This window comes from Lissotriton helveticus, chromosome 7 (assembly GCF_964261635.1).
Source record: "Lissotriton helveticus chromosome 7, aLisHel1.1, whole genome shotgun sequence".
NCBI classification, from domain to species: Eukaryota; Metazoa; Chordata; class Amphibia; order Caudata; family Salamandridae; genus Lissotriton; species Lissotriton helveticus.
This window is the reverse complement of record NC_136068.1, coordinates 1,052,047,384-1,052,075,269: the sequence shown is the minus strand read 5'-3', so window position 1 is coordinate 1,052,075,269 and position 27,886 is coordinate 1,052,047,384. Positions and strand designations below refer to the sequence as shown.

At 46.1% G+C, this 27,886-nt stretch overlaps 1 protein-coding gene across 4 annotated transcripts in view; it reads left to right on the top strand.

Moving 5' to 3' along the window:
• The window catches only part of DNAH17 (dynein axonemal heavy chain 17), a 12,633,448-nt gene that overhangs the window by 8,812,163 nt on the left and 3,793,399 nt on the right, over window positions 1–27,886 (top strand). The gene's annotated exons all lie outside the window — the stretch shown is intronic.

The following is a 27,886-nucleotide window of genomic DNA, read 5'->3' as shown; positions in this document are numbered from 1 at the left end:
TGAATATATCCTGGAGGACAGAGTCATTAACCCATTGTCCACAACAGAAAGTGATTTTTCCAAATTAATACGGTCAATTTCCCGTATTTTTTCTGCTGTTTCAAATTGCGTTTCTTTCCAAGCTTCGTTGTAAGCTGCGTATATACCGGCCGCTATGAAACGTTTTTGACGCTGTTTGCGTGGTCCCATGATGAAATCACGCAAGTCAGCACCGTCTTTAAGTAAAGTCAAGTGTTGCTTAATTTCTGCCAGTGTGGATTTCTGTAGCCATTCGAGGCAGAGTTTTCCTACACTGTATGTTGTAACTATCCCTGGATGTTGTCTCTGGGAGTATCTAGGGTCTGGCATGGTCATTTTGAACCCCTGTATTTTGTTCAGGAATCTATCTTGACAGTTATTTGTGTCTGTGGGCCAGATCAACCATTTTTTCCAATCAGGATGTGTTCTATTTTGGTTAAAAATATGGGATACGTCTATTTCAACATCTGTAGTTCTATTACTGTCAGGTGTTGGCTTTGGAATAGACGGTTTGTTTAAGTCTTTAATTTTGGCTAGGCCAAGACAGGTTGTCTGTTGAATGGTGTCATTCAAGAATATAATTTGTTCTGGGAGCATGCAGGCTCTAAATAATGATTCTATACCTTGGACCTGCCAATCTTTGGTACCCCAGATGGTTTTTGTTTCAATGTTGTTTTTCCAAAAATCAAAACCAAATGTAGTCATTTTTTCATAAAATGTTTCTGAATAGATTAATTTAGTGTTTGTCAGCATTGTTTTCACCCCTGTCTTATTTAACAGTTTGAAATAAAATGTTTCTGCTTTACTTGTGTTAAACCCTGAGAAGTATGGGAATTTCTCGTAAAATGTTTTCGAACTACCTTTTGGTGGAGTTGCACAATGTTCCCATTGATTATAATTAAAAACATTTCTAGGCTGAGCAGATTTATGCAAATAGTGATGTGCAAAGTGGTTGTAGCAGTACATTTCTTCATAGTTAGATGAACCCTGCAAGTAATCATGTTCTGTAAATTTTGCTGACATTACTAAATCTGACATCATATCATTAATACTTTCAAAGTCCCAATCATCAGAGAATGTGCTCGGTTTTACAAAGTCACTTAATGAAACCTTAAACTGGTGTGGATTCTTCAAGAGCTCGACCGGGCCATAGATTTCGTAATCTGTTTTGTCCCAAGCTACCCCACCGGGTATTGGATTGGCTGTGACATTCACTGATAATAGTTCTCTTTTCTCGATGTGAGATGACTTGTGTGGCTTTAGGACCAAGTTGATGTTCTGACTTGCTGTGTCCATTGTACTTTATTTTCCCTCAATGAATTTTCCCAAATAAAGAACCATGATGAGCCAAAGCAGGAGGAAAAGTACACCTAACACAATCCAAAATTCAATCCATGGAGAAATCAGATAGGTTTCTTTGAGTTGATGAAAGAGTTCTGTTGTTTTGTCTTTAAAAGTTTTTGTTGTTGGCTGTTCTTCAGGCTCGCTTGGATCCTCAGAAAAGTCATCGAAATTGATGAAGTAGCCAGATGCCGTTCTGTCAATTGTTGGAATCGCTTCCGGATTTTTATTTGCTCTTGGAATTTTCTTTGTTTCATTAGCATAATCCGAGGCTACATCGTTGTAGACAGGTGTTTCTTGACGAACTGTTGCAATTTGGGTTTCAAGAGGCACAAGTTCCATGGCATTGTTGCATAGTCCTTTTTTATTCACTGTAGGTTTATCAAATGTGATTAATCTCTCAGTTTGAACCTCTTGTATTGTAGCAAGTTTTGATGTTCTGCTACTTCTTGGGAGTCCACTGGGCCTACTACTTATTCTTGGCCACATGATTGTGGTTTTACCAGGTCAATTGATACAACTTGGTTCTCCTTTTTACCAGCAAGGGGCGGTAGCACAACTGATCTTGTTCCCCTGACAGCTAAGACAGGTACTGCTATTCTGTAAGAAGGCCCAAATTCCTTCTTCACCGCGATCTTCTCTCTGACCAGATCCCCAATTTTTGGAATCCAGACAGGCCTTGCTGGGACAGGTGGTTTATCTTCAGTGGCTGTTGGCTGCTTTTTTAGCTTTATGTTACTCAGGTCTTTTCTTGTTTCATTTAAGTCCTGTAAAATAGCCAAACGATCTTTGATATCAAAGCATTTTTCTTCTACCACTGAAGTCTGACTATCTAAGTCCTGAATATGCATTCTAGTACCGAACAATAGTTCGTACGGACTGAAACCTTTTAGAGAATTTCTTGGCAGATTGTTAAGACTACGTTGGACACTTGTTAAATGTTGGACCCACCCATCACCCGAACCTAATACCCTCGCCGTTATAGATTGCTTTATGTCTCGGTTTTTTCTTTCCACAATCCCATTTCCCTCAGGATGGAAGGGACAAGAGTACCGCAATGCAATGCCCATGCTGGTCATGGCCTCCTTATAAGCTCGAGAGCTAAAAGCAGGACCCTGGTCAGAATGTAGCATGCCAATTGCGTATGTGCCGATATAGACTCCCAAATCTTTTATAACAGTTCTGGCGTCAGCCGAGTGCTGGTGTCTACATTTTAAGTGAATCTAGTCTTAAATAATATACATTGGGACATATTTTTCCTGTTTGATCATGCGTATAGATCGCCTTATGCTTTCTAATTGGGGTCCTGGCACTACTCCGGCCGGTTCGCCACTGCGATCTCTGTTGCAGTTTGGACAGCTCATTGCAAATTTGTGTTGTTGCAGGCTCATTCCCGGCCACCAGTATTCTGATTGTAATTCTTTCAGAGATTCCTTGATCGTCTGGTGTCTTAGACCCTCACCCATGTGTGCTTCTTGAATCAAGAAGATTCTCCTGTTCGTGTTTGGAATTACTCTATCCCCCACTCCAGGAATTCGAGCAAAAGGAACGGAGTTTGCATCGATTATGTGTGTATAATTGAGTGGATAGTTCACGGGTAGTGCTGCACAGTTGCCTTTTACCGCCAGCATGGTTTCCCCGTCTATGTATTTTTCTGAACGCTTTTTTGTGGCTACGGAAGCCCGATTAGTTGCTTCCGCTGTGGCTGTTTCAGCCAATGAATTCCCTGCAACGTGAACGCCATCACGCTGATGACTCAGTGTATGTATCACGTGAGTCTTTTGTAGTTCTTTCTGTAAAAGAACTACTTGTTCCCAAAGCGATTTCTGCTTGATTGTGGCACCTGTGTCATCTTTGTAACCGTTTTGAACCCATTTCTGAAAGTCATTATTGTAAGATTTGACGCAGGAATGCGAATCGCACACTATTAGTGTCGGGAATTCGCAATCGGCAATATCGAGCGCCATTTTTAAAGCTGTTAATTCAGTTTGTTGACGTGAATTGTCTTTTACAGATTGTGACATTGTTACCAGTGGTCTCAATTTACCTCTGCGCCACCGGCATTTAACAACCTTGCACGTAGTATTGCAAGCTTGCTTTCCCCAGACTGCGGGTTGTGCATATCCGTCTGTATATATTACACAGGCGTACTGTTGTAGGGGCAGAATTTCGATTGGCAAAGGATATTCTTTTTCATATGTTAGATCTTTCAGTTTTTTCATGTTCGGGTCAAAATAGTATTTCACTTTTTCTGTAGCAAGAGAATTTTCCCATTTTATCCATTTTGGATCTAATGCCACGGTAGTTAAATTGCTTGGGCTTCTTAATGCCTCAAAGGCTGATTCTGCTGTTAAAACAGTTATCCTTTTGCCTTTGGCTTGGGCTCTTTCTTTTGCTACAGCTGTTTGAACCACATTTACAATGTTTTCCGTAAGACTGAATGATTTTTCAGCTTGTGTATACAAATGTGTTTTGTAAGCTATTGGTACCTTTTCTCCCTCATTAGAGGTCAGGTACATGAATCCGAATCTTCCTGGGATGACTCGGATTACAAGGTTGCGTGTGTTATCGCGAGTTTGCAATTTTGTTTTAGCTAACATGTCTGTTTGCAATGATCTCAAAATTTCTGTGTGTTTTTGAGTCCAATTGATTGGTTTGAAATCAGGTTTTATTATTAGTTCATAGAGAGGTTTAACCCTCTCTGCATAATTTAGAATGTAAGTTCTTCCGAAATTCAGGAAACCTAGTATTGATTGTAAGTTCTTCAGCGTTTTTGGTGCTTGGAGTACAGCGCATTTCTCTAAGAAATTGTCCGCTAGGCTTTTGCCTTCACTTGATAATTCATAACCTAAAAATAGGACTGTTAGATGGGCAATTCGTGACTTTTTAAAGTTGAATTTGTAACCCTCTGCTGCGAACCCAAGTATTATGGTGTTCACTCTTTTCAAGTGAGTATCTAAGTCATCATCTGTCAGATAGATGTCATCGACATAAGATAATGCTTCATCATCATATATTTGTAGTAACTCTGTTACCCTTGCTGAGAATAATCCTGGGCTATTCTTGAATCCCTGTGGGAGTCGACAGAAATTTTTTCTGCGACCCCATTATTGAGAAAGCGGTCAAATACCTGCTCTCAGGTGCAATGTTTTGACAAAAGAATCCATTAGAGATATCTAATGTCGTTTTGTATTTTTTGCGCACGATGTTATTCATTAGTGCTGCACTGTGTGAGTTTTGTACTGCAAATGTCTTGCAACATGAGTTAAGGTGTCTGTAGTCCAAAACTAGACGATATGAATCGTCTGGCTTGGAGACAGGAAACAAAGGATTGTTCACTTGTGAGGTGCATGTTTCAATCACTCCTTGGTATTCAAGTTGATCTAAGATCTCCCTGACTTGTTTTTTAGCTTCTTGCTTAATTGGGTACTGCCTATGTGCAGTTGGTTGACATTTTAACTGGATTTTGTGAGGAGGAGAGTCCTCATCCCATCCTACATGATTTTTATATAATGCAGGAGCTTGGGCTACTGCCCATTTTCTTGCAAGTGTATATTTTTTATGAATCGGGATTTGATTTGAGAAGGCAGGCATAATCATTTCTTCGACATGTGGGCACTCCCTGACAAACTCTGGTGGCCAGTCTTTCTCAGCTAAAAGGATGTCATAGCCTTTGGAGAGGTTATCCCAAAATAGACCCCTTACTTTCCTAGTCTTATCTCCCTCTATACGTAATGTTATTTCATATATTTTATGAGGTTTGCTAATTCTGGTATCTGCAGTTTCCACCTCAATGTATTCATTCGTGTCCACTGTCTCCAGATGATTCATCAGGATCTTGCGAGATATGGTCACTTCTGCTGCGCTGTCAAGCATTGTCTGGGCCCACTCTCCGTTTTTCAGTTGTGTCCTCAGTATCCTCGGCATGTTTGATTATGTTAATACTGGCTACCTTCTTTTTTGGAAATTGTAATTTTTTACTTTGATGAGCAGGCTCCTTGTCTTTGGACTTGACGTGCTCTTCCCTGTGTTCTGACCGTCCTCTTCTTTCCGATTTCTGCGAGGAAGTCTGAAAAGATCGAGAGGGACGTGTATCAATATCTTGATATCTATCAGGTTTCTTTAGATTATCCGTATTTCTAAGGTTGTATCTTTTCTCAGAGGGCTCCCTCTGGGGAGACTTGTGTCCTTGGGCCGGAGATCTTTCTCTCCGCCGAGGAGACCTTCCTCTGGACTGGAATCTTTTTTCTTTGGGAGTGGATTGTTTATTTCCATCCCAGCTCTTTTTTGGAGTGTTTAGATTATTTTTAATAAATATTTTTTCAGGATTTTCAGTTAGTTGGGGTTTTACTGGTTTCCCACCCAAACTATCTCTTCCTAGTTCTTCATAGGATTTTTCTATGATTCTGGCAATTTCAAATGGTTGTTCTGCTATATCTGTTTCTTTCAATTTCTGGAGGAAAGTTATATCCTCTGTTGCCAATTGAACTAACTCTCTATATGCCTTTGTTAATTCTTTTATTTTAACTAAGAGTTCCTCGCTTGACATTTTATCAATGTCTGGATGTGGTGTGTAGCTGGCTAGAACCGGCCACGTTGCTCCTGGTCTACCTAGTGGACAGAGCCTGGTGATGTGATTATTATGTTTTAAGTTCACGTTCAAGTTAGAATTTGTATAGCGCACTACTCACCCAGAGGGTCTCAAGGCGCTTGAGGGAGGGGGTACGTTATTTATCGAATATCCAAGTTTTTAGTTGTTTTCTGAAGGAGAGGTGGTTCTGTGTAAGGCGGAGGTGGGTGGGGAGAGAATTCCAGGTCTTGGCCGCTAAGTAGGAGAAGGATCTTCCCCCCCATGGTGGATCTTTGGATACGTGGAATCACGGCGAGGGCTTGATTGGACGATCGTAGTTGGCGGGTGGGGGTGTAAAAGGTCAGGCGCATGTTGAGGTATTCAGGTCCTAGGTCGTAAAGGGCTTTGTGTGCGTGGGTGAGGAGACGGAACGTTATTCTTTTGTTGACGGGGAGCCAGTGGAGGTCTTTCAGGTGACCGGAAATGTGAGCTTGGCGGGGGATGTCTAGGATGAGTCTGGCTGAGGCTTTCTGGATGCGTTGGAGTTTTTTCTGTAGTTTGGCTGTGGTTCCGGCGTAAAGGGTGTTTCCGTAGTCCAGTCGGCTTGTGACCAGTGCAGGCCAGGGCGCCGTTAAACCAGAGCAGGTGCTCTTGATATTTTAATGGGATTTCAACCTCCTCGAAAGGAGTGTATTCATTCGGAGGTTCCTCTATTTTGTAATAGTGGAAGTCGTGTGTGACAGCGTTTGCTGCTGGAAAGTTTATCCATGAGTAGAATACCTCTGTCTGTCGATATTCATGGGCCTCAATTACGAATATGACTATACCACCTCTCGGTGTTAGTCCATTTTCTATAAGTTTAAGAGTTATAGTTTTTCTTATGTTTTCCGGGATGATAATTGCACCCGGTTCATTTTCATTAAACCCTGTAACATCGAAACCCCGTTGATTTGCATCTACTGCAGTTTCACTGGGTTCGTTGCTGTCGCCGTTAGTTGACATTGTTTTAATGAAAGTTTGCAGAGCAGGTTTCAAGGAAACAAAGATTAGGTGCACAATATTTTGGAACACTGTATCTTTCAACGTTGACTAAACCAAAAACTATACATAGAAATCTCTTCCTACTAAGTTCCGGCGGATTTTACCCTGTTACCCACTCCAGACGTCTATTGGAGTATTTACGGGAAAAGGGGTCTGTGAAAAAGCACGACTGAGTTACTCTAACGTCTTGCGTTAGATTTATCGCCTTACCAAACGTTGGGCGCCATGCAGTGTAGTTCCTATATTCCCAATAGGCTCTGCGCATTGGAATAATATATTCAGCACTGTAGACGTTGGACTGAGGTTGACTAGGTCTCTACTGACTATATTAGACTTAAGGTTTGCCAGCTAGCTCAGAGGTCACTAGAAACTTTCTCGAATAAACGAGGAGGAGTTTAACCTCCCTGGATAGACAAGAAGGGATTAGCTTCCGACAACCATATAACATGACAACTTTGCTCCGTCAGAATAAGAGTGTATCTCTAGAGTCGTGTGAAAACAATAGACAGCTATTTCACTCAGTCAAATGTGTGTACTTAGTTTCACCAGAATGCAGAGAAAAGGAAGACGGGCGTTTTCAATAAAAGGTGTAATTTATTGAGCAGTCTTCTTCCTCATACAAGAGAAATGAATTGCCACAATTGCAATACTCATAGTAAAGTAAAGTGCGTACAGTAAAAGGAGTATTATGAAATAATACTGTAAAAGCATTGATATGGTTTCTTAGCCATATGATACTTTAAAATAGATAAAATATATACATACATATATACATTGACTAACGTACTCAACTGGTGCTTCTAAATACGCCTACCCCGGTGTACCTGACCTAAGCCTAATACATGGGAAGGAGTAAGTAAGTAGCAGTTTTAAGTTTAGTTGGTTTTGCCAAGAATCTGACTCACGAATTCTCTTTAAGGGTTTAGTCAGCTCCGAGCCTGGGTAATAGAAAGCAGGAGGTCTGGTATCTCTCTCTCAGGACTCGATATCCCAGTAACCCGCGAAGGTATCTGGAAACACCGGAGCTGGATTTCTCTGCAGGAGAAAAGACAGCATCTCTCTCAGTGCGTCAAAGAGGAGGGGCAGCGTCCGTGGGCACTCGCATCAGCTGGGCTCTCGGGCAAGTAGATAGCTCCTCTGCTCCAAAACCACCACCGTGTCTTTGCTTAAGGCAACGTTGGTATATTTATACCTGAAAGGTGCCGGGTTTGACGTAAGGTTGGACATAAGACGTCAATAAAGATTTCACTAAGAACTGGCTGTTCTTACAGTGCTTTACAGGAGTTCTAGGATAAAATCAAAACAAAAGCAAGGGGGATTTCCCAGGTTGCTGGAGGTTTTGGTTTGTTTAGAGAACTCGTTGTGCTTTCTAGGAGGCTGGGGGAGTAGCATTGCTTAATGTGACAGCATGTGCTACGACTGAATATGGATATGATTATTATGCCGTTGTATGGATATTATTGATTATAACCGGACAAGTGCATAAAATAGGAATATCGGTTTAGGCTCCTGGATAAAAACACACCTTTACTTAAGAGCAACCTCCAGCGACAGATCGTTCTCCCACCTCGCTGCCAAGACCTGCAACACCCTCCACATCCACCTACGGCAGACCCAGGACCTGCTGACCTTCAGAAGACTCCTTAAGACCTGGCTCTTTGAGCAGTAGCAGCATTCCCCACCCATTATAAATGCCATGGTTGATTGATTGATTGGTTGGTCAAGTGATCCTTCAAATCATCATCCGTCAGATAAATATCATCTATATGGGACAATGTCTCTTCATTCAAATTCTGAAATAAATCTGTTACCCTAGCAGGGAGATGACAAAATTGATGCTGGGAACCTACGTTGAGAATGCTGTCATATATCTGCTTTCAGGCACTATATTTTTGCAGAAAAATCCATTTGAGATATCTAGTGTTGTTCTGTATTTTTTCCGCACAATGATATTCAACAATGCAGCACTATGTGCATTCTGTACTGCAAATGTTTTTGTGCATGTGTTCAGATGTCTGTAGTCTAAAACTAGACAATATGAATTATCAGGTTTCATTACGGGAAAGAAAGGATTATTCATTGAGGAGGTGCAAGTTTCAATCACACCCTGGCATTCAAGTTGATCTAAGAGCTCCCTAACCTGTTTTTACTCTCTTGTTTTATTGGGTACTGTCTCTGTTGAGTTGGAGTAGTTTTGACTGGGATTGTATAGTGAGGTGACTCAGCATCCCACCCAACAAGATTGCGATATAGTGCTGGAGCAAGGGCTACTGCCCACTGCTGCACGTATGTATGTTTTATGTATATTGGAACGAGGTCGGAAAAAGCTGGTAAAATTACAGTTTCTCCCGAGACCGATAGGTAACATGGCGGCCAGGAGCTAAACGGCCGCGGACGTGCTCCCCTCTGATGCGTACCTTAGGACCCTTGATGGGATCCTGCGAGTAACTTCTTTTTGTTGAACTTCAACGCCGCCAGAATAATAGTAAAACATCCCCGAGTTTTATATTCCTAACTCTTTGATGAAGGCGTCTCTTTCCCGGACTGTTTTTTCTCTACTGGGAGGCTCGAGCGGCTCTCGGGAAGCGCGCTGCTCTTGCGTCTCCTCTCCCTTGGTGTGGGCGGAGAGATAGTGGCATTCTGCCGGTGCGCTCTCCTTGTAGCGGAGGGCTAATCTTCGGCTTTGGTTGGATCACGAACTGCGAACTGCGAACTGGGGCTGTTGTGTGAGGGCTTGGAGACGCGAGAGACGGGAATAGTGCACGGTGCCCCGCTGTCAGGGCTTTCTCCGCCACAAGCTCTGGGTGCTGCGGGTGAGTGGAGGAGGCGAACTCCTAGCCTCCAGCTCCAGGCGCTGAATAGAGTCAGCACCTGCGAATACGAGGGAGAGGCGGAGGGGTGCAAACGGCTGGAGCTGAGAGTCAGCGAGAGTGGCCATAAGGTAGGAGGAGACCACTGTCATCTTGGGATTTTTCCCAGGACCGAGCCGGTTTTGAGGCGATGTTTAGTTGAACCTTTTGAACCTCAGGTTCAGGCTCAAGTCCAGAGACTCTGCCAGGTGGAACTCGGTCCCCTGGGTTTACTGGGACGGTTGAACTTTCCGGGGGGTGTGTTTGGCAGTGTTTTTGGCAGTTTAATCTGTGCCCCTGCTGCTCAATTGTGCACAAGGGAATTAAAGGAGCCCCTGGGGTCTGACCAGTGGGGGGGGGGCTCAAAGCTGCATGGAAAACAACACTAGTAGCTTCCAGTGCAATCCCCCCTCCCAGCCACAGCGTAACCTCAAAGCAACTGTGTGTAAATATACCCTTCGGAACCGGGCGGCCAACTTCGAAGAAGAGGCTGATAATATCTCACGTATTTCACCTCCGGTCACGGAGGTGAGATCCAGGCAGCGTAAGGGGAAGGGTGCAACTGAGTCCACACCTACAGGGGGTAAAGGGAAGGGAAGGGCTAAGAAAATTTCAACCTCAAAAGCAACAGTTACCCCTTCCCTGAAGTCCTTCTACAAAGTAATATCTGCTTCTTATGATAAGGTCCCATATAATAAAACCAATCATGTCTGTTCAGAATGTACAGACCCTTCAATCGCAGACCTCGGGTGCCAAGAGAGTAGTCATCTTCACCCTCTCCCGGAAATCTCACCAGTAGCGCCTGGACCATCAAGGGGCGACACTTCAGTAGAGCAGCCAGCCCTTATTCATCCTACCATTAAAATATCCAATAAGTATGAGGCCCTGGAGGACCAGTCTGACTTAGGTGACGGGCTCAATCCTTTGCGAGATAGGTCTCTGGCTTTTCTGCTGCAGTTCTCACTCCTTTACCCCCTCTGTCTTCATCAGGCATTCCATCCCTGGTGACCCCTTTAGAGCCATCACAAAAAGATGTGCCCACTACGACGGGGGTCGGGTCCTTGGCTGATGTACTGATGGCCAATACAATAGGAGCTACAGGGGGAACAACAGGACAACCAGCCCCCCACTCAACATGTTTCAAATCAATGAGTGGCACACACATTTCTTCTTTGGAAAGAAGGTAACCAATGATGAGAAGTGGGGTCTGCTATTGGGTACTAGTCAGCTATTCCCCCCTTGGTGTTGCAACCGCGGGGTGCCTTTTTTCCTTTCCACACTTTTTTTTAGTTGATGGGTGGACGGTTGATGGTAGGTTCTATTTTTATTTTGAATTAGGATACACAGCAGCAAAGTAACCAAATGGTAATCGAAAGAATTGTGTATGAGGTTTGAGATAAACCCCCCCATGCTGGAAATAGAAAAGAATTTTGTGTATCCAATTAGGGACAGCCACTCATTGATTTGATATACTGATGGCTCTGAGAGATGACATAGGGAAAAGATGTATCACCTCTGAAGCTAATCAAGCTGCTATCCAGTCCTCTTGTGAAGTTCTTGCACAAAAAGTGGAAGAAGAAACTCGGAGAACTGATGTCTTGGAACTCGAAATTCCAAAAATTAAGGAAGCCTTGCACAGCTCGTCAGTTGAAGTGGATAAGTTAGCTATACAGAACAGGGATTTGAAGGACGATATTGAACGTCTTGAAAATGATGCCCAGAAAAACAACTTAAGACTATTGAACGTTCCTGAAGACTTGGAGGGGGGGGAGGGCTTAAAACATTTTGTGATCTCTCTCCTAAAGGATACAATTCTCCAGGAAGCACAAGAAATCTGGCACTTGATATTCAGAGAGTTCACCGGGATCCGTACAAAAGAAACCCTACTAAAGCTAAACCAAGAAAGATCTTAGTAAACTTTCTAACATATTCGCTAAAAGAAAAAATGTTCTCCTCTGAAAGTCGGCCAGATAAAATGTAACTCTTTTTCTAGTCCAGTCTCGTTTTCCATAAGGTCCGACATATCACATATTACTGCCACAAGGCAGTGGGAGATGGGCAAAAGAATGACAGTCTTGACATCACTAGGGACCAAGTCCCAAATGAGGTTCCCGGCATCTCTCCGCGTCAAATGGAATAGCCACATGTATAATGTGAGAAGTTGGCTTGGTATATGATGTTCACTATTCTAGTGAGCACCTTGCACCAGTCCAAACAACCCTTATGGTGATGGTTGTAAAGTCAACCTTATAGACCAGCTATCCTAGTGGTAGCATGGACAAAGCAGTATTAGGCTAAACTCAAGAAGGCATGTGAAGCCAGCTGTTTTACCATATGCAAACCTTTTAATACCAAATGAAAGGACACCACACAGGTTATAGTATATATTCAGAATATATATGTATTTATTTCTAAATCAATCCCCTGAACTCTTTATGAGCACAGGAGCACAAGCGCATAACAAGTAACTTAATATAACATACAAAAGTTGCACAAATATGGATAGGCCCAGGTGGCCCGCTAAACCATATACTAAAATAGTGGTATAAGAACCACGTCACGAACAATGGTAAGGCCTAGGGCCTTGGGAATCGCTGGGGCTACACTGGACTAACAGTTGTTAGGGAGCAGGAGGCCCACGGGATGCGGGTGACGTGTCTAAATGCACACGCGTGCACACATAGAAGTCAATGGGTGCGTAAAGTTAGAAAGTTAGAGTTTTAGGAGTCTTCCGACTGGACTAGAAACTAACCACATGAAACTAGGACACTAGGAGTGTAAACCTTTACAGGAGCACCGCAGTACTCGAGTTACCTCACCCACCGGAAGCGGGTGCATAGGTGTCAAAGTGTGTCGGGTTTCGTTGTGGAGTTCTATGGAGCCTTGGAGAAAAGATGCTGCAGGCGACCAGGAGAGAAGAGTCCGGTTGGATCCAAGGGCGGATCGAGGATGGAGAGTACCTGAAAGCAGAGGGGACAGAGTCTGGGTCACTAGCCAGTGACCAGGATGGAACCAGGAAGGAACCAGGCGATGTCGCGAAGCAATCAAGTGATGTCGTGAAGCTTGTCTCTGCAGCCACGTGGACCAGGAGGTGTCGACGATGACCAGGAGCTGGGCACCAAGGATATTGCTGTTGGCGGTGTCGGCTTCCGGATTGGAGTCAACAAGCCTTGGCAGAGGCAACCCACACAGAAACGGAAGATGGCTTCTTAATCAGACCAGCAAAGTCTGATGGGCTGCTCCTTTTAAGGGGAGCAAGGGCCATTCTGGAGCAACCAGACCAGTGTTCTAAATCGAAGGTTTCGTCGTCACAGAGGCCACTAGCCAACAGGCAAGTGACCGGACAGACGCGTCGAGCAGGAAAATGCAGAAGGGCCCCACGCAGAACTCGTGGAGTGTGAGGGCTGATCTTCGGTGCAGTTGGTGCTCGGGGCTGGGGCATCTCAATCCCCAATGCACAACTTCGAGGATGCCTCAGAAGTTGCACGGAAAGCAATTCGCTGGCTTTCCAAGATGGCTGGTCCCACATCTCGCGTCGCCTCCACGGGTCTCAGCTTTGCTGTGGCTGTGGATCAGGCTGAAGGAAGTCTGGAAGTCCGGGTCTTGTCAGGCTCTGTGCTCGGGCTCCGGCAGGAACATCGACAAAGCAAACTGTTGATCACTTGATGGTGCCTGCTTGTGCAGGGTGGTCACTCCTTGACCACAAGGGAGATTCTTCAGTCTTCTACGTCGAGTAGGATGTCGAAGGTCCAGAGTTTCGTATCAGAGTTTCAGTCAGGATAAATCTAAAGTCTTGGGACTCAGCTGCTACCTTTATTCCAAATCAAGGGGCTGGATTACCTGCTAGGTCCCTCCTATGGATGGGACCCAGGAAGGGGGTGGTTACACCCCTATCCCTTTGTCCAGTTTTGCGCCAGAGCTGGGGCTGGAGTGCCCCAGCACCGGTTTGAACTGGACTATGCATGGGACACCTTGTGTGCCACAGGCAGTGTCTCATTTCATTCAGCCCTCCCGGCCCCAATACACTATAGCCTGTCTGGGGTGGTGCTAGCACCTCCCAAGACAGGAAACCTATTGTCCAAGCCTCCCTCGCTGGAAGGACTCCCAGCAGCAGGAGGTCAGACTTGTGTCTGTGGCAGCAGCATCCATTTTGTGATGCTAAGGCTCTGGTTAACTTTAACCGGGATTAGTGGAAGTAACAAGTCTTCTCCCTCTAGAAGGGTGGAATGCTACCCCCGTCACCAGAACTGGAGAGGGGGTAGTATTCCAAAGCGTATGACACCTTACACGACATGTTTTGATAAAGCCAAACCAAAGATAGCATTTAACCGCAAGGTTCATAATGCACTTAGGAGTATATGGTATGGCTATATCATAGAACAGCTAAAGGACATGGTTCCGAAAGCTGCAGACAGGCTCAGCTCATGCTAGAGCACCATCTCAAATAAAACCAAGCACTCTGCCTTCAGGATTGTTAAGGCCTGCCATAGAAGTGACTTATAGGTGCATATGTGTCTATATTTAAGGGTAGGTATAGGAATACTATACCTAAGCAAGGGGTGATTACACGACCTTGCCCCAGCTGAGTGATCAGCCAGTTCTGTCAGTTTGGATGGCGAGCCAGGGGTGGCATAAGATATGCTGCAGGCCCTGGTAGGCCTTGGGTGCACCTATGCCCTGGGTACCTATAGTACACTGTACAGGGACTCACAAGAGTGACCCAATATCCAATTAGGTATGTACCTAAGGTACATGTAGTCCATTTTATAGAGAGAGCAGATAGCCTGGGGCCCTGATTAGCAGGATCCCAGGCCAACTAAGTAGAAAACCAGCTAAACACAAGGAAAAAAATGTGGATCCCCTTTCTGCCCCTCTTTCAGAGGTTCTTCTTTTTCTTCTCTCTTTGGTCCAGCAGGGCTCAGCTCTGGGCACTATCAAGGGCTAGCTCTCAGCCATTTCCACCTTTTTAAGGCTTCCAGATCAGCCTTCCCTTTTCAAGTCCCCTGTTGTAAATAGATTCTTGAAAGGCATCACGCACATGTTTTCTCCAGTTCCTTTTGTGATGCCTCTGTAGGACTTGAACCTAGTTCTTACTTTTATGATGTGTGCTCCCTTTGAGCCACTTCACAATTGCCCTCTTCGTCTCCTCACTCTAAAGACTGTTTTGCTGGTTGCCATCACCTCTGCCAGAAGGGTGAGTGAGCTCCAATCTCTCTCTTCTAAGCCTCCTTTTCTCTTTGTTCTAAGGACTCGTCCTTCTTTTCTGCTGACGGTTGACACTGCCTTTCACATCCGGCAGACCATCACTTTGCCCACCTTCTTTCTGCCTCTGCATCCCTCAAAAGAGGAAGAGAGGCTCCATCTTCTGGACCCAAAACATGCACTCTCCTTCTATCTGGACCTCACAGAACAGTTCCAGGTGGATGACCAGCTCTTTGTTGGATACGTGGGCGCCGAGAAAGGTCGGGCTGTGCACAAGCTGACCATCTCTCAGTGGGTCGTTCTGTGCATAAAGGCTTGTTACTCCTTGGCTAAAAAGGAGCCTCCGGTGGGGTTGCATGCCCATTCTACCAGGGCGACAGCAGATACTACTGCTTTGGGACAGGGAGTTCCCTTGCATGACATCTGTCAGGCAGCTACATGGGCCTCGCTGCACACGTTTACCAAGCACTACTGCCTGGACAGCCAAGTCCGGAGAGATGCCTTCTTTGGCTGTTCTGTTCTCCAGGACTTTCTGGTGTGATCTTGGTTTGCAGACCCACCACCGGGGTGGTATTGCTGGGGTATCTATTCTAAGGTAAGGAATCTATCACTACGTTTTTCTTTCAGATGCACAAGTTACTTACCTTCGGTAACAATATATCTGTAAGAAACATTAGTAGTGATAGATTCCTTACCGCCCCAACCATCCTCCCCGTTCTGCGAACTAATTTGATTTCTAGGCTTAAGGTTATCCCTTTCAGGGCCCTAGTTTCATGGCACCAGTGGTAAGTTTATTGCATAGCTCTGCGTTCATGTACAGAACTGACGTCAGAGTGAGTGGGCGCGTCTAAGTAGCTCCGACGACATTATCCCGGTGCCAACGATGCATGTGGAGCCGCACGACGATGCCTACCGACGCGCAGTGGCACTGCTGACATAAAACTTTCCAGATCGAGTCTGATGCCTGGGGGTACTTCTAAGGTAAGGAATCTATCACTACTAATGTTTCTTACAGATATATCATTACTGAGGGTAAGTAACTTGTGCATCAGAGGACAGTGTTAGGCATTTGATGTACACACTCAGTCAGCAAATTAATTCACACACTAAATAACTGAACTCTATGCCAATTGTTTTTGTATACAAATTATACTGTTGTTTTATTTCTAGAACCAAGCAAGCCTGGCACAGGTAAGCATACTTTCAAAATACAGTAGGACTTTGTACCAATGTGAGTTTACAGGGGTTGCAATGCAATGCACATACTTAGTAGACTCAGTACATAGTAAACAATAGGCTTTTTAAGTAAAATGCAATTAATTATTTTTCGGATTACTTTTACTAACACAGTGCTGGATCCTAGATTCAGCACAAGGACATTTCCTGAAAACAGTTGAGTAAATGCGTTTTAGTTAGATGTAAAATTTGTAATGAATATTCTTGTATTTCAAAAGTTGACACAGAAAATTTTTCACATAGAACCACCAATGTTATCCTAAGGAAGGAAATTCAATTCACAGTTAAGTTACTTTAACGTTGCTTTTCTTACTCAGTGGTGAACACCTAGATGCATCACTGGGACATTTCCTGAAAACAGTTAAGAAAATACGTTTGGTTATTTGTGTGATTTCTAAGAAATATTCTCAGTTTTAAAAAGTCAACACAAAAACTTTTTGGGAGAAAAAGTGTCAATATTATTCTAGGAGGAAAAACGGGTTATCGGTTTCGAGGTAAGTAATCGGTCTTTGGAGTTAGGGTTCTGGGGTTAGACTCAGGGGTCTCCCGGGGTCAGTAGGCACGGTTGTTGCACCCTCAGCGGCATTCGGGCGGCCGGGTGCAGAGTGTTGAGGCCCAATGTTATCCTACGGAGGATATGGGGCTCCGGTTGGTGGCTCCTGGCAAGCTGGCCACGGGGTTGTGGGAGCAAAGCTCTCAGGGTTTAGCCCAGGGCAAGTTGAGGACCAAGTTAGCACAAAAGGGGCACCCTCGGCAGTGCTAAGGCTGCCAGGTGCAGGGTGACGTTTTAAGGTCGGGTGCCCTGTTGATTTCAATGGTGATTCTCTGGGACAAAGAAACACTGCAGGCTCGGGGACGAGGATATTCTAGGAGCAACCACCACTTCAAGGGGTAAATTGGGATGTTGAGGGTTGGTTAGGCACTGCTGGGTTGGGAAGACAAGGCTGTGGGGCGTCGGGTGCAGGTGTGCCTTGGGACGTCGGATTTTCTTACCCACTCTAGTTGCGATAGGGGGGGTCCTCTGGATTCAGGCTGCAGGCGTCGTCTGGATGCTTGAGGCAGGTCACGGGTTCTTGGGTCAGGATCGCCGGGAGACCTCCTCAAGGTGTTTTTACACTCAAGCTCCTGGCCGGGTCCGACGGGTGCAGAGTGGGCTGGATTCGGGGTTTCTGGCTGGCACCAGAAGCTGCAGTTTAAACACATCCGATGTTCACGGGAGAAGCAGTCCTTAAAGTGAAGGCAGGCAGGTCCTCAGGGGGTTTTGAGGTTGCTGGCTGCTGGACACTCCTTGGTTTTGCAGGAGCAGGTCCGAGGGGAGGCAGACCTGTAGAGCTGGGGCCAAGTCAGTGGGCGTCATCCTCTTGTTAGCTCTGAACGGCTTCTCGTCCTTCGTCTTCTCTTCTTTTCTTGTGGTTGCTGTATCTGAGGAAGGAAGGTTCAGGGTGCCCCTAAATACCAAATGTAGGAATATTACAGGTAGGTAAAGGGCAGGGACCAATGGGCCCCTTGCCTGGGGTGGGTACACCCCCTATTCTGACAAACTCCAGTGGGAGGGGGGCAGGAGCCTGTCCCTGGTTGGCTGGGTCCCACCATCCTCAAGATGGCGAGGACTCAAGGTTGTGCTTCACCTCGCCTCCCCCACCTTAGGAGTGGAGTTGGCAGAGGTGGGCTCACCTCTCTTCTTCACTTTATTTTCCTGCCGGTTCCCCCGCCAAAGTGGGGGGTAGAACCAGTGGGGACCAGTTTCTGAAAGCAGAAAATAGTCTGTAGAGGCTCACAAAGGCGGCATGCCTTTAAAGCTTCTCCTTCATGAACCCTGCCCATCCTGGGGAGGAGGCTAGGCACCTCGTCCCAGGATGTGCATTGTTTCAGACCCCAAGAGCGGCAAGCCCTCGACCCATGGGTCCAGAAACATGTCTGGTGGTGGCAGCCTAGGCAGCTACTCAGTCAAGTCACTGGAGGTTGTTCGAGTTTCAGGGGGCATCTCTAAGATGCCCTCTGTGGTGCATTTTACATTAAATCCCACACTGGCATCAGTGCAGGTTTAATGTGCTGAGTAGTTTGATACCAAACTTCCCAGTCTTCAGTGTAGCCTTTATGGTGTGTTGGAGTTCGTAATGACAAACTCCAAGCACCATATACTCTTAAAGGCAACACTGCACTTACAGTGCCCAGGAATAGACCCGGGTACTGTAGGGGCCAGGGCTTATGCACCTGTACCCTCACTACTGGAGAGGGCACTCAGCTGGAGGGCTGACTAATGGATGCCAGGGCTGTGGTTTGTGGGCATGGCACACAGGGATGTGTGCCATGTCGACTCTTCGCTTTGTTCTGCACCAAGACACTCAGCAGGCAAAGGCAGTGCCTGAGTGTCAGGGTACAGGGCCTCTAAGGGTGGCACAATAAGTGCTGCAGCCTTTTGGGGCCTTCTCTGGTCACAGTGCCCTGGGTACCTATGGTACCATTTACCAGGGTCTGACATGTGGCCAAAGATACCAATTGGGTTTAGGCGTCAATGCAGTTTTAGTGGAGGAACATAGGCCCTGGGCACCTGAATGGCAGGAGCCCAGGGCACACTCAGTCAAATAACATTAGAAATTCAGCAAAAAGTTTGGGCATACCATGCAAGAAAGAGGGCACTTTCTCACAGTACACTCTAACAAACACCCCAAAACAGAACAAACAGTCACAAATTAAAAGAGGAAGCAGCAACAAAGGCTTACTCAAACTAAAGTCTTCTGTGTGTCCGCGTTGTGGTTTGCATTAAATAGCAGCCAGGGAGCAGAGTAACAACTAGATTGCTCACCCAACCAAACTGGCGTCTGCTAATGACCCCACGGAGCAGAGAATAAATGGCACTCCACTGACGACAAAGGCGACGAAATGCCCAGAGCCCAAGTCCTCACAACTGAGGTACATAAAAATACAGAAAAAGCATTCTTAAGTGTTAAAATGCAATCTTACTTATATTCAGCCCTGATAAGGATAAAACCAATTTGAATTTACCCCACTGCCCCTTACTGTGCACCCTACAACATGCAGAGGTGCACTCAACCAATCACCCCGATACAGAGAAAACAGTCACAAATTAAAAGAGGAAGCAGTAACACAGGGTTTACTCAAATTAAAGTCTGCTGCACACCTGCATCATGGTTTGCATTAAATAGCAGCTGGGGAGCAGAGTAACAACTAGACTGATTTAACTAAAATGGCGTTGGCTAATGACCCCATGAAGCGGAGGAAAGATTGCGCTCCGCTCAGGACAAAGGTGACGAAATGCCGAGAGCTCAAGTCCTCACAACTGAGGTACATTAAAATTCTGAAAAAAACCTTCTTAAGTGTTAAAATGTAATCGTACTAATATTCAGCCGTGGTGATGATAAAAACTATTTAAAGTTACTTTGATGCCCCTTACCGTACAGCCTGCAACACACAGGGGTGTACTACAGCAATCACCCCGAAACAGATCAAATAGTCACACATTAAAATATGATGCAGCATCCCGGGCTTACTCAAACTAATGTCTGATGTGCGTCTGCGTCACAGTTTGCATTAAATAGCAGCCAGGGAGCAGTGTAATAACAAGACTGCTCAACCAACCAAAAAGGCATCTGCTAATGGCCCCACGGAGCGTAGGAAAGATGGCATTCCACTCAGGACAAAGCAACGAAATACCCAGAGTTCAAGTCCTCACAATTGAGGTACGTTACAATTCAGAAAAAATAAATTCTTAAGTGTTAAAATGCTATCGTACTAAAAGTCAGCCCTAGTAATGATAAAAAACAATTTGAATTTACTCTGATGCACCTTACTCTGCACCCTGCAACACGTAGAGCTGCACTCTAGCAATCACCCAGAAACAGATCAAACAGACACAAATTAAAAAAGGATGCAGCAACACGGAATTACTCAAACTAAAGTCCGCTGCACGCCGCCATCGCGGTTTGCACTAAATAGCAGCTGGGGAGCAGAGTAACAACTAGACTGCTCACTCAACCAAAATGGCGTCTGCTAACGGCCCTACGAAGTGGAGGAAAGATGGTGCTCCGCTCAGGCCAAAAGCGATGAAATACCCAGAGCTCAAGTCCTCAAAACTGAGGTACATTAAAATTCAGAAAAATAAATTCCTAAGTGCTAAAATGCTATTGTACTACGAGTCAGCCCTAGTACTGATAAAAACAAGTTAAATTTACTTTGATGCCCCTTACCGTGAAGCCTGCAACACGCAGAGCTGCACTCTAGCAATTACCCCGAAACAGGTCAAACAGTCACAAATTAAACAACCATTGGAAATGCAATAGGTCTCGCAATAGAATAGTTAGACATTTTTCTTTTTGCGTGGATGAGTGGCGTTGCGTGGATGAGTGGCGTTGCATGGATGAGTGGCGTTGCGTGGATGAGTGGCGTTGCGTGGATGAGTGGCATGTGTGAGTGGCGTTGCGTGTGTGAGTGGCGTTGCGTGTGTGAGTGGCGTAGCGTGTGTGAGTGGCGTAGCGTGTGTGAGTGGCGTTGCGTGTGTGAGTGGCGTTGTGTGTGTGAGTGGCGTTGCGTGTGTGAGTGGCGTTGCGTGTGTGAGTGGCGTTGCGTGGATGAGTGGGGTTGGAATGCAATAAGTATCGCATTAGAAAAGTTGTAGTTATTGGTGAGGGTGAGGGTGATTGAGGGTAAGGGGGTGAGGGTGATTGAGGGTAAGGGGGTGAGGGTGAGGGGTTTAGGGTGAGTGAGGGTGAGGTGTTGAGTGGGGGTGAGTGAGGGTGAGTGAGTGTGAGGGAGGGTGAGTGAGGGAGAGGGGTTGAGGGCGGGTGAGGGGTTGAGGGTGAGAGGGTGAGTGAGGGTGAGGGTGAGGAGTTGAGTGTGAGTGAGGGTGAGGGTGATTGAGGGTGAGGTGTTGAGGGAGGGTGAGGGTGAGTGAGGGTGAGGGTGAGGTGTTGAGGGTGAGTGAGGGTGAGGAGTTGAGGGTGAGTGAGGGTGAGGGTGAGGCTGAGAGGTTGAGGGTAAGTGAGGGTGAGTGATGGTGAGGCTGAGGGGGTGAGGGTAAGTGAGGGTGAGTGAGAGTGAGGGTGAGTGAGGGGTTGAGGGTGAACGGTTGAGGGTGAGTGAGGGTGAGGGTGAAGTGTTGAGGGTGAGTGAGGGTGAGGGGTTGAGAGTGAGTGAGGGTGAGGCGTTGAGGGTGAGTGAGGGTGAGGGTGAGTGTGGGTGAGGGTGAGTGAGGGTGAGTGAGGGTGAGTGAGGGTGAGTGAGGGTGAAGGGTTGAGAGTGATTGAGGATGAGGATTTGAGGGTGAGTGAGGGGTTGAGGCTGAGTGAGGGTGAGGGTGATTGAGGGTAAGGGGTTGAGGCTGAGTAAGGGTGAGGGTGAGGGGTTGAGTGTGAGTGAGGGTGAGGGTGATTGAGGGTGAGGTGTTGAGGGTGAGTGAGGGTGAGTGAGGGTGAGTGAGGGTGAGGGTGATTGAGGGTGAGTGAGGGTGAGGCGTTGAGGGTGATTGAGGGTGACTGAGGGTGAGTGAGAGTGAGGGTGAGTGATGTGTTGAGGGTGAGGGGTTGAGGGTGAGTGAGGGGGAGGCTGAGGGGTTGAGGGTGAGTGATGGTGAGGGGTTGAGGGAGGGTGAGAGTGAGGGTGAGTGAGGGTGAGGGCTTGAGGGTGAGTGAGGGTGAGGGTGAGTGAGGGTGAGTGAGGGCGAATGAGGGTGAGTGAGGGTGAGTGAGGGTGAGTGAGGGTGATTGAGGGTGAGTGAGGGTGAGGGTGATTGAGGGTGAGTGAGGGTGAGTGAGGGTGAGTGAGGGTGAGGGTGAGGGTGAGTGAGGGTGAGTGAGGGTGAGGGTGAGTGAGGGTGATTGAGGGTGAGTGAGGGTGAGTGATGGTGATGTGTTGAGGGTGATTGAGAGTTATTGAGGGTGAGGGGTTGAGGTTGAAAATTTTTTTTTTAATTAAAATGTCTGACGCAAATCGCCACCTTAACGCTACCTACATTTACCAGGTTAGCGTTCTAGTTTTTTTTTTCTTTTCCCTACCGTTACGTATTTTTTTTGATGGACATTTTTTTTAGCCAATCGGAGCGCGACGTTTTTGACGTCGCGTTCCGATTTGCATACGTAATCGGTGGAATTCTCCAGAACATGGAGAATAGCCGGATGCGGAAGGCGTGTTCCTGTTCGTGTGCTGTTGGTGCGTCGTATGATAGGTAAGAGATTCCCTCGACGTGTTTTTTTAATATAATTTAAAGTAGTATTGATAGTATGCATAAATTAGTTAATAATTACGAGTGTATTTATATAAATAGTGACATATTTTGTTAGCGATTGTAATTATTTTAGTTATTTATGTAATTTATATGTAATTAAGTGTTTTATTTACTACATATAGTATGTTTAAGTTAACGAATGAATAGGAGTGTATTTTTAATAATGTTGACATTGTATTTTTTTGTTTGTAATATTTCGAAATGATTATTATGTCGTGTAATTAAAGTCTTGTTTTTATTATTCGATATGTAATGTATTTATTTTCTTAAAGTGTTATGTAATGTATTATTAGCAGTTGTTTGTTATTTGACGTACAAGAGCTGTTCATTGAGTTTCTAAGTACTCTTTTCGCCATGAATATTGTACACTTAAAATGTATTAATTGTATTACGAGTTGTTTTGTGAAGCTAAGAGACATATGTAATGTTTATTGATGATGTTAGCGCTGAATCCAAGTTGCGTAATATGTTTTTAATATTTGATGTAATTCCGTGTGATGAACTGCTATTGTTATATGCCTACGGCTTTTTGTGTAACTCATGACAATTGTGTTTAATCCGTCCCATTTACGGGATGAATAGTGCTTGTTTATTACCCAAGTTAAAAATAGGCTGTTTTACTTTTGTGTTTGTACATCCTAGTCCTCGCATCCTGACTGATATTTCTTCGTTCTTTTGTTGGTGTTATTTTGTCCTAATAATTGTTGGTTTGGTGACCTGAAGCTTGATAAACATCATTGCGCGTATTTTTACTTTGGTTGTTATTTTCTAGGATGTCTTTCTGTTGCGTATCTTGAGGGTGTATTTGTAGGGTGAATTAGGCTGTTAGTTTATTAGGGTGAATTAGGACTCAGGATTTCTATCTTGGAGTTAGAGTGTGGATTAGGATAGTTTATTTCTATTCTTCCTTTTGTTGTTGTATGTGTGTGTGTGTGAGGGTGAGTGAGGGTGTGTGAAGCTGAGGGTGTGTGACGGTGTGTGAGGGAAGCTTGCACTGCTGCTGTCGGTGCTGTACCTGTTCCATGTGTAAGGGAAGCTTGCACTGCTGCCGCCTGTGCTGTACCTGATGTATGTGTGAGGGAAGCTTGCACTGCTGCCGCCTGTGCTGTACCTGATCTATGTGTGAGGGAAGCTTGCACTGCTGCTGCCTGTGCTGTACCTGCTCTGTGTGTGAGGGAAGCTTGCACTGCTGCTGTCGGTGCTGTACCTGTTCCATGTGTAAGGGAAGCTTGCACTGCTGTTGCCTGTGCTGTACCTGCTCCGTGTTTGAGGGAAGCTTGCATTGCTGTTGCCTGTGCTGTACCTGCTCCGTGTGTGATGGAAGCTTGCACTGTTGCTGCCTGTGCTGTACCTGCTCTGTGTGTGAGGGAAGCTTGCACTGTTGATGCCTGTGGTGTACCTGCTCTGTGTAAGTAAATGGAGAGGAGGGAGAGAGTTGGAAGAGAGAGTGAAAGAGGCAGAAACGTGGAGAGTAAAAGAAAGAGCGAAGGAATATGTAAGCTGAGAGATGTGGCATAACAGAAGGATTGGTAGTGCGGGCACTGCTGCTTAGGGTTTCTGCGAGATTTGTGTAAGTAAATGGAGAGGGGGAGAGAGTTGGAAGAGAGAGTGAAAGAGGCAGAAACGTGGAGAGTAAAAGAAAGAGCGAAGGAATATGTAAGCTGAGAGATGTGGCATAACAGAAGGATTGGTAGTGCGGGCACTGCTGCTTGGGGTATCTGCGAGATTTGTGTAAGTAAATGGAGAGGGGGGAGATAGTTGGAAGAGAGAGTGAAAGAGGCAGAAACGTGGAGAGTAAAAGAAAGAGCGAAGGAATCTGTAAGCTGAGAGATGTGGCATAACAGAAGGATTGGTAGTGCGGGTACTTCTGCTTGGGGTATCTGCGACATTTGTGTAAGTAAATGGAGAGGGGGGAGAGAGTTGGAAGAGAGAGTGAAAGAGGCAGAAACGTGGAGAGTAAAAGAAAGAGCGAAGGAATCTAAGCTGCGAGATGTGGCATAACAGAAGGATTGGTAGTGCGGGCACAGCTGCTTGGGGTATGTGCGAAATTTGTGTAAGTAAATGGAGAGGGGGGAGAGAGTTGGAAGAGAGAGTGAAAGAGGCAGAAACGTGGAGAGTAAATGAAAGTGCTAAGGAATCTGTAAACGGAGAGATGTGGCATAACAGAAGGATTGGTAGTGCGGGCATAGCTGCTTGGGGTATATGCGAGATCTGTGTAAGTAAATAGAGAGGGGGGAGAGAGTTGGAAGAGAGAGTGAAAGAGGCAGAAACGTTGATAGGAAAAGAAAAGAAAGAGCGAATGAATCTAAGCTGCGAGATGTGGCATAACAGAAGGATTGGTAGTGCGGGCACAGCTGCTTGGGGTATATGCGAGATTTGTGTAAGTAAATGGAGAGGGGGGAGAGAGTTGGAAGAGAGAGTGAAAGATGCAGAAACGTTGATAGGAAAAGAAAAGAAAGAGCAAAGGAATCTAAGCTGCGAGATGTGGCATAACAGAAGGATTGGTAGTGCGGGCACAGCTGCTTGGGGTATCTGCGAGATTTGTGTAAGTAAATGGAGAGGGGGGAGAGAGTTGGAAGAGAGAGTGAAAGAGGCAGAAACGTGGAGAGTAAAAGAAAGAGCGAATGAATCTAAGCTGCGAGATGTGGCATAACAGAAGGATTGTTAGTGCGGGCACAGCTGCTCGGGGTATCTGCGAGATTTGTGTAAGTAAATGGAGAGGGGGGAGAGAGTTGGAAGAGAGAGTGAAAGAGGCAGAAACGTTGAAAGGAAAAGAAAAGAAAGAGCGAAGGAATCGATGCTGCGAGATGTGGCATAACAGAAGGATTGGTAGTGCGGGCACAGCTGCTTGGGGTATCTGCGAGATTTGTGTAAGTAAATGGAGAGGGGGGAGAGAGTTGGAAGAGAGAGTGAAAGAGGCAAAAACGTTGAGAGTAAAAGAAAGAGCGAAGGAATCTAAGCTGCGAGATGTGGCATAACAGAAGGATTGGTAGTGCGGGCACAGCTGCTCGCGGTATCTGCGAGATTTGTGTAAGTAAATGGAGAGGGGGGAGAGAGTTGGAAGAGAGAGTGAAAGAGGCAGAAACGTTGATAGGAAAAGAAAAGAAAGAGCGAAGGAATCTAAGCTGCGAGATGTGGCATAACAGAAGGATTGGTAGTGCAGGCACAGCTGCTTGGGGTATCTGCGAGATTTGTGTAAGTAAATGGAGAGGGGGGAGAGAGTTTGAAGAGAGAGTGAAAGAGGCAGAAACGTGGAGAGTAAAAGAAAGAGCGAAGGAATGTAAGCTGCGAGATGTGGCATAACAGAAGGATTGGTAGTGCGTGCAACGCTGCTTGGGGTATCTGCGAGATTTGTGTAAGTAAATGGAGAGGGGGGAGAGAGTTGGAAGAGAGAGTGAAAGAGGCAAAAACGTGGAGAGTAAAAGAAAGAGCGAATGAATCTAAGCTGCGAGATGCTGCTTGGTGTATCTGCGGGAGGGTAGCCCCTATCACGTAGTTGGGTCATTCACATCACTACACGGAGTTTTGTTTTCTTTAGCACAATGTTTTGATCCCCTTTACTTTTACGGTTGGCAACTGCTGATGATGATACAGTGGGGAGTAAAGCGAGTACCAGTTTGACACATCCTCCATGGTGGTTGCTCCTGTGAGGCGTTGCCAATACCCCTCCCCCTTTTTTGCACTCGAAAAGTTTTGAGTGACGGTGAAGTACAGCACCAGGGATTAATGGGCACACACACATATGGCTTTAGGAATGTATAGTTCAAACTAAATGTGACAATAGACACTGAAACTAGTAGTAGGAGCTAACACATCCACTACTAGGCTTATCTCAATTTATAGAAAGAAAGGGATAGTTCACCTTGCAATAAGGTCAGGCACATTGTTCATAGCTGCCTGTGCTGTACCTGCTCCGTGTGTGAGGGAAGCTTGCACTGCTGCTGTCGGTGCTGTACCTGTTCCATGTGTAAGGGAAGCTTGCACTGCTGTTGCCTGTGCTGTACCTGCTCCGTGTGTGATGGAAGCTTGCACTGTTGCTGCCTGTGCTGTACCTGCTCTGTGTGTGAGGGAACATTGCACTGTTGCTGCCTGTGCTGTACCTGCTCTGTGTGTGAGGGAAGCTTGCACTGTTGCTGCCTGTGCTGTACCAGCTCTGTGTGTGAGGGAAGCTTGCACTGTTGCTGCCTGTGCTGTACCTGCTCTGTGTGTGAGGGAAGCTTGCACTGTAGCTGCCTGTGCTGTTCCTGCTCTGTGTGTGAGGGAAGCTTGCACTGCTGCTGCCTGTGCTGTACCTGCTCCGTGTGTGAGGGAAGCTTGCACTGCTGCTGTCGGTGCTGTACCTGTTCCATGTGTAAGGGAAGCTTGCACTGCTGTTGCCTGTGCTGTACCTGCTCCGTGTGTGATGGAAGCTTGCACTGTTGCTGCCTGTGCTGTACCTGCTCTGTGTGTGAGGGAACATTGCACTGTTGCTGCCTGTGCTGTACCTGCTCTGTGTGTGAGGGAAGCTTGCACTGTTGCTGCCTGTGCTGTACCTGCTCTGTGTGTGAGGGAAGCTTGCACTGTTGCTGCCTGTGCTGTACCTGCTCTGTGTGTGAGGGAAGCTTGCACTGTAGCTGCCTGTGCTGTTCCTGCTCTGTGTGTGAGGGAAGCTTGCACTGCTGCTGCCTGTGCTGTACCTGCTCCGTGTGTGAGGGAAGCTTGCACTGCTGCTGTCGGTGCTGTACCTGTTCCATGTGTAAGGGAAGCTTGGACTGCTGTTGCCTGTGCTGTACCTGCTCCGTGTGTGAGGGAAGCTTGCACTGCTGCTGCCTGTGCTGTACCTGCTCCGTGTGTGAGGGAAAGAAAAAAGTGGGTGAAAGATGCAGAGTGGGTGCAAGATGCAGAGTGTGGGTGCAAGATGCAGAGTGGGTGAAAGATGCAGAGTGGGTGAAAGATGCAGAGTGGGTGAAAGATGCAGAGTGGGTGACTGAAGCAGACTGGGTGACTGAAGCAGAGTGGGTGAGTGAAGCAGAGTGGGTGACTGAAGCAGAGTGGGTGAATGAAGCAGAGTGGGTGAATGAAGCAGAGTGGGTGAATGAAGCAGAGTGGGTGAATGAAGCTGAGTGGGTGAATGAAGCAGAGTGTGTGAATGAAGCAGAGTGGGTGAATGAAGCAGAGTGGGTGAATGAAGCAGAGTGGGTGAATGAAGCAGAGTGGGTGAATGATGCAGAGTGGCTGAATGATGCAGAGTGGCGGAAGGATGCAGAGTGGCTTAAAGCATCGGAGTTCGCGCAAGCTACAGAGTGTGTGTGTTATTGCATGATAGTTCTATGTGTGTGTGACTATGTTGTATTAGTTGAGTGTAGTTGTAGTTGTATGTATCCTTCCTTTCCCAAAACCAGACCAAAG